Here is a 9,776-nt window from a genome sequence, read left to right on the forward strand (position 1 = left end):
TTGAGGGTGTAATGGTTTTTGAGTGAGGGTGAAGGTGGTTTTAAGTTCAATAGTGTTGGGTTTAATGAGTGATTGATTGACAGAAGATGAGGACAAGAGTACATATAATACTCATATACTTTTATCATAGGCATGAATGAAAGAAAAATTGAAAACACAGCTGTCTCCTTTGTTCCTATTTGCATGTCGACGAGAATAAATAAATAACTATATTAATAGTTATAAAATATCTTAAAAGTAGAACGTGTGAAATTTGTAGTTCTTCATGGTTAGATGATAGTTTGATGATGTTCCATATTTGTACAAAAAGAGTGGTTTGATATTGTTCTTGGTGATGATGTATGGTGTGAACAGGAAAAGAAACATTTGCTATAGTAGTAAGTCAAGCAAGGTTCAATGGTTTTAATGTTGGTCTCCGGTGGTGTTTTATGGTGAGGTTTCGTGTAGTAGCAGAGAATAGGAGGTGATGGAGTGAGTTGATGATGCATCATATGTAAATATATATATTTATTGAGAGATGGTTCAAGTAGAAGTAATGTAATATGTATACTTGTATACAAGTCAAGATATATAAATCTCCTTTATGTCCAAGTTACAATCTATTTGACCCGTGAATGAATTGAATGGGTGTCAAAATATAATATCGTATCGAGAGTTTGATTTAAAATTAATCGAAATTTTCCGGGCCGTAACATATCCAAGGTTGTGATTGAAGATGGAAGGAAGGTTATTATCAGTTCTGTGAATGGTACTATTGTTCGCATTTCCGCTATGACTATAAGGGATGATATTGGTTTCCCGGATAATGATTTGATGCCTTCTACTCTGCCACCATTGAAAGTTAGAAGGTGAATACTGAGATGCAGATATGTGGGAGACATTACAAAGGCTGTGAAATGTACCAGGTTCAGCAAACAATATCGTTATTTAACGTATGTACTTTTAAGGTGCTTGATCCCGATGAAGGGTGGTTTTGATGAGATGACTGAGAAATATAGTTCCATGTTTGTTACATTAGTTCTATAGTTATCTATCGTCTACTTTGTGTCTCACTAGATCCCAACACCGAAAACCACCGAATACCTACGTTTAGGAGTCATCCTAATCTAGATTCAACCCTAGGTTCGAATAATTAGACCCCGATATGACCCAATATTCGATTTACCGTCGTTCTAGTGATTTCCGCCACTAGATCGTGTTACAAGCGTACTAAGATCCGTCAAAACAACGTGTACAAGTTCGTGTACTTTTGATCACTAGTGTTGAGAATGAAATGACTTCAGAAAAACTAAAAGAAAGGAAAAATTACGGAGGGTACGTGAATTCTAATTCTAGATCCCATAAAAAGGTATAGAAAATAAATAAAGAGAGAATTGATTATAATTTTTTTTGGTAAATGAGAAACCACTCATATGAACGAGCACATTGGTTCCCCATAGAAGGTAAAACCTCGGGTAATCAAGCCCCCCGAGTGTGAGACTTGATACCGGGTGAATTGCGCGTTATGCGCACCCTCTAGTCACACTCCTTTTTTGAGCAATTCTATTAATTTGATTGTCGTTATAAATTGTTCAGATACCGTAAAAAGGTATAGAAAATAAATAAAAAGAGAATGGATCATAATCTTTTTTTGATGTAAGCGAGAAAACCTTGATCATATGAACGAGCACATTGGCTTCCCCATAAAACGTAAAACCTCAGGTAATCAAGCCCCCCGAGCGCGAGACCTGGTACCGGGTGAATTTTGGATTATGTGCACCCTCTAGTCACACTCCCTTTTTGAACAATTTGACATAGGCAGGAATTGACCGGGTGGCAAGCATGCGTGGTTAATGGATTATAATTCTGTTAATTTGATTGTCGTCATATATAGTATATATGTTTTTTATTTGTTATAGAAAATAAATAAATAAGGATAGATTATAATTTTATTAATTTGATTATCGTCATAACGGTATGGTATACTCTCTTCGTCCCAGATTAATAATCATGTTTTAAATTTTCAAAGTTTTTATTTCGTAACTTTGATTTTATATAATTCTTTATGTCATATAATATTTAATAAAACTTATATAAATATATTATGTTTTATATGTTCTTTCATTCCGTATAACTTTCATCAAATATCATATAAGGAAAAAAGGTTATTTGAAGTAAAAGTTAAGAAATAAACACTTTTAAAAGTCAAAACAAGACTATTTATTTACGGAGGGAGTATATGTTACTTATTAGTAAAAGTGATTATGACGTGGTAAGATTTTTGAGAGGATTTTGAGCATGACTATGATTTGTTAGAAGTCTTTAGATTAGATGAGGTGGTTTAATATCATTATTAATGTGACATCATCGAAGGTTTGTAACTCCATCACGCCCCCATAGCTCCTACAGAATAATGTGATGGGTGATTTTGAGGGCGTAATTGACGCTTTTGCGAAAATGGTCACAAGTGTGATGAAGGAATAAGCCAATCAGATTCTTGAAAGTAAATCAATGATAACATTACTGTCAAAAAATACATACAGAGAAAAAGAATATTTTATAATTATAAATACTTCAGTTTACATATATATTAATCACACAATATATTATCTAAAAATAATCTAACCAAGAAATTGTTAAAAGAGTATAGGCTATGTAACTTGATATCGGCTTAAAAGTCACATTTTTACCTCGATATTATGGTCCAAAAATAATAAATTTCCAAGCTTTATCGACAAAATAATCACTTTGTAGTTTGATTTTGTAGATTTAGTAATTACGAAGACGATGCAAAAAGAATCAAGTCATTCGAAGCTAAAACGAAGATTCTAGAGCAAAATGGTGAAAGACAAGTTACGACCCCGAAAACCAAGTTACGATCCTGGGAACGAACAAAACGATCCAAGCTAGTAACAAACCAGAGGGCAGCAAACGGCTTGCCATACGTCTTGCCCAAATCACAAACGGCATGCCATGCCAACAGCCTATGAAAACGGCTTGCCCTAGCAATCGGCCTATGCATACGGCTTGCCGTACGGTCTGCCCGCCATTTTCCAGCAAAACTCAAGTCTATTTAAAGGGCATTTTTCATCCATTTTACACACACCTCTTCACACTCTCTCACTACAATACACTTTCTCTCAATAGAAGCTTTCAAGGCATTCTCATCTCCGAGCGGGAAGTTAAGTACCCGGAGGCGAACGCTGTAGATTGTACTAAGAGCGGTCTAGAGGATGTCAGCACTTGTAATGGTCCAGATCTCGTCTGTAAACGGTGAACAACTTCCTTAATTTAATAAAGTTATCTTGTTACTTTATGTTGCTTTCATCTTGCATGCTTGACTATCTGTTATAAATGTTTATTATGTGTTGAATATCTTATCTGAAACTTATGCTATTGTTATGCTGAAACCTTGACGGTTTAGAAGTCTAATTTACGGACCATCCTTTCCATTTAATCACGTGGCTATAACCTAGTTTTAGGACATGATCAACCCTAGGATACAAGGTAAGTAGTTATGTGTGCTTAACATCACATTAGGGAAATAGTACCTACATACGGATAATCACTTATCCGTTAAATATGAGCTGCCCATTTAGGTCGTGATTAGAGTAGGCAATATAGAGTTCAGTGAACACTGGCTTGCTCAAAAGCATGATTCGCGTCAGAAGCAACATTTTTGAGATGTTGTAAGATGATCCGGGGTTGAGTAAGTGATTGCAAAGGAGAGACCTTTAACCCAATTAGCAGTACCTTAGGATATCTAAGATTGCACATCTGTTAATGTTGAGGCATAGCTTAGTATTAAGTGGAGGAATGTTACTATAGTTAAACTAACAAGGATTAAGAAAAGCTAAGACTTTCCTTTTAGGATATACCACTTTATTCATGTACTTAGGATTCCATCCCCAATGTCGTTTAAATCGTTTAAGGTTAACGTTTGGGAGTAGGAATATCCGTCTTAGCCAGAATCTTCAAAGCCTAAACTCTTAGGGACAAATTGATTAGGTTTTTAACCCGGTTGATTGAGGTTTAGTGTTCATTCTAGGAAGTTAAACGCTTTTAACAGTTCTCCATCAGTATCATATTCTTCATATCTATTCCTTTTTATCTTTATAGTTTATATTATTTTAGTTAAGTTTAATCTATCACCACTTGTTACTAGGGTTAACTATTTAGGCACTTTTATCCCACATTACTGAGCAAACATACAAAAATACGAACCTAAGTTATACTTACCACTTACTCGTTAATAGGAAGACAAGTAAGTGAAATATAGCTAGGAAAACCCAGTTAAATATAAATAATAAAACAGTTATTCCCTTTTGGTAACTGATTCTGACGTTTTGCGACCTAACGACACCGCATAAATAAAACCGTCTGTTTTGATCATATCATAGCTAAGTAGGTCTCACTTTTTTAATTTATTTTTCCTTCTTTTATTTAACTAGCATTTCAATTTCCCATGTAAAGTCACAAATTTATAAAACGACATATGTCATATTATATTATACTCCCTCCGTCCCTATTTAATTGTCACCAAACAAAAACAAACATAGTTTTGGGAAATCCCAGTAACTTCATTTTCCACCAATAAAATATTTTCTCTCTCCATTATAACTTATTTTGATTGGTTAAAATACTAAATGAACAATTAAAATTGAACGTCTCAAAATAGTATACTTGACAATAAAATAGAGATAGGGGAGTACTCTTTATTAAAACATAATAACTGTAAATAGTAACTTTTTCACTTATACTATTATAAATTAGTCACATTATATTTTCACTTATTATATTTTTATTACACTACCTTTCAAATTATTACAAATTAATTACATTTTGTTGTAGTAGTTATTACTATTATTATTATTATTATTATTATTATTATTATTATTATTATTATTATTATTATTATTATTATTATTTGTTGAGTCTCATGAGTAATTAAAGATTTAATTAATGTTCATTAATACTAATTGTAATGTGCAGCCATCATGTGTTTAATTAAAATACTGTAAGTCTAGAAACAGCAGTGTATGATGTGTCTTAGTGTTTATGTTGATGCCTTAACTATCAACACAAGATAAGTTAAAAGTAAAGGGTTCTTTGTAACCAGCCGAAGGATATATGCTGACCAGCAGAAGACTATAGAAGAACCGGGAAAAGAAGAAGAAGCAGCACAAAATAGTTAGACGAATTATGTTGTTTAAAAGCATAATTCTTTCATGTGTTGTCTACATCAAAGCATGGGTGTTCAACTAAAATTGAAGACGAAGTTGAAGAGAAAAGGACACAAGTAGACGGTTTACAAGTGACCTTACAAGACAACATGGAATTCAGAGGTATAACCCATGCGCAGTTCATGGTTATGCCTAATGTCAACGCCTTGAGAATCCAATATCCTATTTGCTTATTCAAATAGTATGTCCGCTTAATTTAGGCAGTTACAAAAAAAGCTTATAAACAAATGAGAGTCACGTGCTTTCTTACAGGCTTGTCGGCTGAAGTACAAATATCCATTAGACCAGCGAACAATAGAGTCTTTACTTGGTTACTAGACTCTCATGGAATTTCTCTATGATTGGCCTTGTATCAAAATCTTATGATTGTTAAAATTACTAACAAAATACTTCTTGCAAGAGGCATCCTCGACCATGTATTTGGCCTCCAACTTATCCCACAATTCCTTTGCAGATTCAACAGTGCTATAAACATCAAATAAAACATCGTACATACCTTTCAATATGTCTCCACGATACATCAATTCATCATTATCCCATTTGCTCCTAAGTTAGGCGTTTTCTAAGGTCTCTTCTTCCAACTCAGCGGGTCTTAGGGTTGATAGAACATAAACCACCTTTAAAGTGGTGAACAAGAACTACATCTTATTTTGCCATCTTTTAAAAATCTACACCCTCAAACTTCTCAAACTTTGCAAACCATGAAGTCATCTCTATAACTGATTCACCGACCATGATTCTAGATCTACTTTATTAATTTATTATAAATGTGGATTGGTGGGTTGAGAATCTGGAACCAGATATATATTAGAAACGTGTGAACACTTTCTTAATAGAGTATTTCGACCCACTTGGTCACGGGTTACACGAAATCACTATTAGGATAAGACTAGTATGAACAATCTTCTTGATCAAACCAGAATTGTTCCTCGCAATTGTAGATAATATAATCTGAAAGATTGAGTCTTGCAAGTGAGTAAGAAATGTGAAATTTCTGGAACCCTTTTTCAATGAAAGAAGTCTTGTTTTTATAATGGGTCAAATGGTATAATGAAGTGTTGCAACCTTCTAAAATTAGTTATGATCAATAGTCACAAATCTAGGCTATGCACTTGTTTGAAAAGGTGCAATAGGACCCTAATAAAGCCTTAAAACAAGTCCCAAAATGTCCAGGAATAATAACCAACTCTTTGTGAAACGTTGCAAAACGTTTGGGCACGAGTTTCCACTTTTATTCAGTACCAGCACACAGGAGCGGTGCTCTCGAGAAGAGGAGTGACGCTCCTTAGAACTACCAAAATCACCTTTACTTCGTGATTTATATGGACCCATTTTAGTTACGAGGAGCGACGCTTTTGACGCACCACCTAAAACAAGAGCGGCGCTTTTGTAGTTAAGAGCGGCGCTCTTTATAACTGGACAACCAACTTAGTTTGTTTTCTTCAACAAACTACACCCGACTAGAGTATTAGAGATTGCCTTACTTTCGACCTAATAAATCCAATACACTAACATGATTCATTGGATCACACTAAAATCATTAACATGTTGAACGATGGAATGAAATGAAATGAAACAAGAAAACAAATTAACTAAAAATTACTTATTTTATTTTCAATTGCTTCGGTTGTTTATATAGCCATACATTTCTTATTCCCGAAATATTGCTATACACTCCAAAATTTTGTATTTCACCAAATCACTTAAATATGGAATATCAATCCTACACTAAAAACAATTATTATTTAATTAAATATAATATCTAAATCTAGATAATAATAAATACTAAAATAAACCGATTACTCCTACACTAATAAGCTACTTGCTCTTTCTCAAATTCTAGGTAATTATGTTTATTTTGTTAATATACCTTTCATCAAAACATGCTGATCATCGGTTCAGTTTTCGGTTTGTTCGATGTATTCGGTTTTGAATTTTTTCCTTTCTTTTTGGCAAAATCAAAAATCGAACCGAAAATCGAATTCAAAATGAAAACCGAACCGAAACCGAAAATGAAAACCGATTTCGAATTCGGTTCGGTTTCAGTTAAAACCGAAAATCATGAAAAAATTCAAAGCCGTGATAGTTTAATTGTGGCATTACTGATGTCTTAGTTATTTACAACCTAAAATAATGACGTGCTATCAAAAAATTAAGAATTCTATGATTTGTTAATATTTACAGCTTAATTGTAACGTTTAGTGCTTCCGTTATTAAGAAGATGAACCTAATAATTTGAGTAACATAAATATAATGTAGGTCACCTAATCGTCATATGACGACGACAACAACAACAACAACAACAACAACAAAACCCAATACAACATAAGTGGTGTATGAGGGAGGTGAGATGTAGACAATCCTTCCCCTATCCGAGAATAAAGTCAAGTCATTTCTCCACCTAGAGTGAAAACACTCTCAAAAGTAGAGAAAATCATCCCTCTCTCTATTCGACGGAAAGGGAGATTGCTTCCGAGTGGACCTCCGGCCAATAAGTAGGAAAAAGTTTTTTAAAAAATAAAATAAAATAAAAAATAAAATTGAGTCGCCATGAAAATGGTAAAATCAAATTTTCATGGGTTTTAAATACTGCCTGAAATTTAATTTAGGCTCTAAAAGTCAGTCAAGTCGCCAATAAATCGACGCTTGCTGTTGACTCAATAACTAGAGCCCCTAATCGTCATATGAGTGAGAACATATTTAAATCATTAGATCCCAAAATTTAATGACAATAAAACACAAATATAAAAAGTATATATATTAAAATTTTTGAATTCGGTTTTCGGTATAACCGAATTCAGAGTTCTCAAAACCAAAAACCGAATTCTAATTCGGTTTCGATTTTACTCGATCCGAAAACTGTTTTTCAAATTCGGTTTCAATTTTTTTCGGTTTTGTTCCGGTTTAATTTTCAGATTAAACAGTTTCAAACCATAGAGTGACCACCCCTAATTATGATTACTATCAACTCATAAATGTTATGTTTGTTTTTTTTTTTCGTTATCCTCAAATGTTTCTCGATAGTAATCTTAATACCAACTCTTAGAGGCTATTTACTCTTTTTTTCGAATTTGCTTATGTTTTCATTTGTCTTTTATTCTTGAGTACTGTCTAAATTCATGTCTCCTGAAAACAAATCAAAATTCAGATTAAGTGGCGGATTAAATGACCATTAAATAGCAATTTTACTTACTTAATTAAGAGTCGTACAGAAACAAATTATTAAGTGGTAAGTAAACAAGCCTCTTAATGTATAGATCGTTAGCGAAAGTTTACCGATAAGATATAAGATTTTTGATGTTGTCCTTGGATTAGACACAGAATGACCATTTATTTTATTGTCGTCGGGCACATGTATTGTTTATAAAAAAAATTTGTTTGGCAGTTTATGCTGATTTTGATTGTTGATTACTGCTTACTATTATTTTGTTTGATATTTTAGGCTGTTTAATCTTTTAGTCTTGCAAATATTTTGTATTGTTGTTACACTTTCAGCATCAGCCCAAATTCACTTATGTGTGGATTCCGTTATTGGTCCCACCCAATTGGTGACCGGCCCAAACTTAAACCGGTAGAAAAAGATAATTAAGTTGTCAAAAAAACTTCTTAAGTTTATAAAAAGTACTGCAATAATTACGTATATTTTTAGTCAGGAAATGTTTTGCAACTCTTGAAAACTAATCAAACTATCTATATCTGTAGTTTAGAGAAGCGTTCAATAACCACACATGCTTGTATGGCCACCGAGTTACCCAATGAAGCACACTATCCTGGCTCGATTCCTGGCTATGTTAAATTGTTCTGAAAGGAATTGTAACCAGAGGGTGCGCAAAATGCGCAATTCACCCGGTACCATGTCTCGCGCTCGGAAGCTTGATTACCCGAGATTTACCCTATATGAGATAGCCAATGTGCTCGTTCATAAAGGGGTTTCCTCGCTAATCCAAAAAAAAAAAAAGGAAGCGTTCAATATTCGATTTCAAACCGTTTGTTCTGAATATCGAATAATGAAAACCGAGAAAAACAAACCGAATTTGAATTCATTTTTCGTTTCAGTTACTAAATTCGATATTGTACTTTTCTTGAATTCGATTAAACCGAAAATCGAATTAACCAAATACAGGTAATATTATATTAAGCTACTGATATATATATATATATATATATATATATATATATATATATATATATATATATATATATATATATATATATATATATATATATATATATATATATATATATATATATATATATATATATATATGTTAACATAAATGTTTTTATTTTATTTTTTGTCTTAACTAAAAGCGAACCGAATTTAAATTCGGATTTCTAATTATTTTTTAAGAGGAATATTCATTTGAATTCATAAATTAAGTTGAAATTCAAGGGACCAATGAGAGCGCGCCATGTAGTGCGAAAATCGCATGTGATTGGAAAAAAAATTCAAAATTTTTTTTTTCTAAATTTTTTTTTCGAATTTTTTTTTTCGAAAATCTTTTTTCTCAAAATTTTGTTTTTACAATCACATATGATTTACTTACACAATCA

The sequence above is a fragment of the Rutidosis leptorrhynchoides genome, chromosome 5, assembly GCF_046630445.1.
Source record: "Rutidosis leptorrhynchoides isolate AG116_Rl617_1_P2 chromosome 5, CSIRO_AGI_Rlap_v1, whole genome shotgun sequence".
NCBI classification, from domain to species: Eukaryota; Viridiplantae; Streptophyta; class Magnoliopsida; order Asterales; family Asteraceae; genus Rutidosis; species Rutidosis leptorrhynchoides.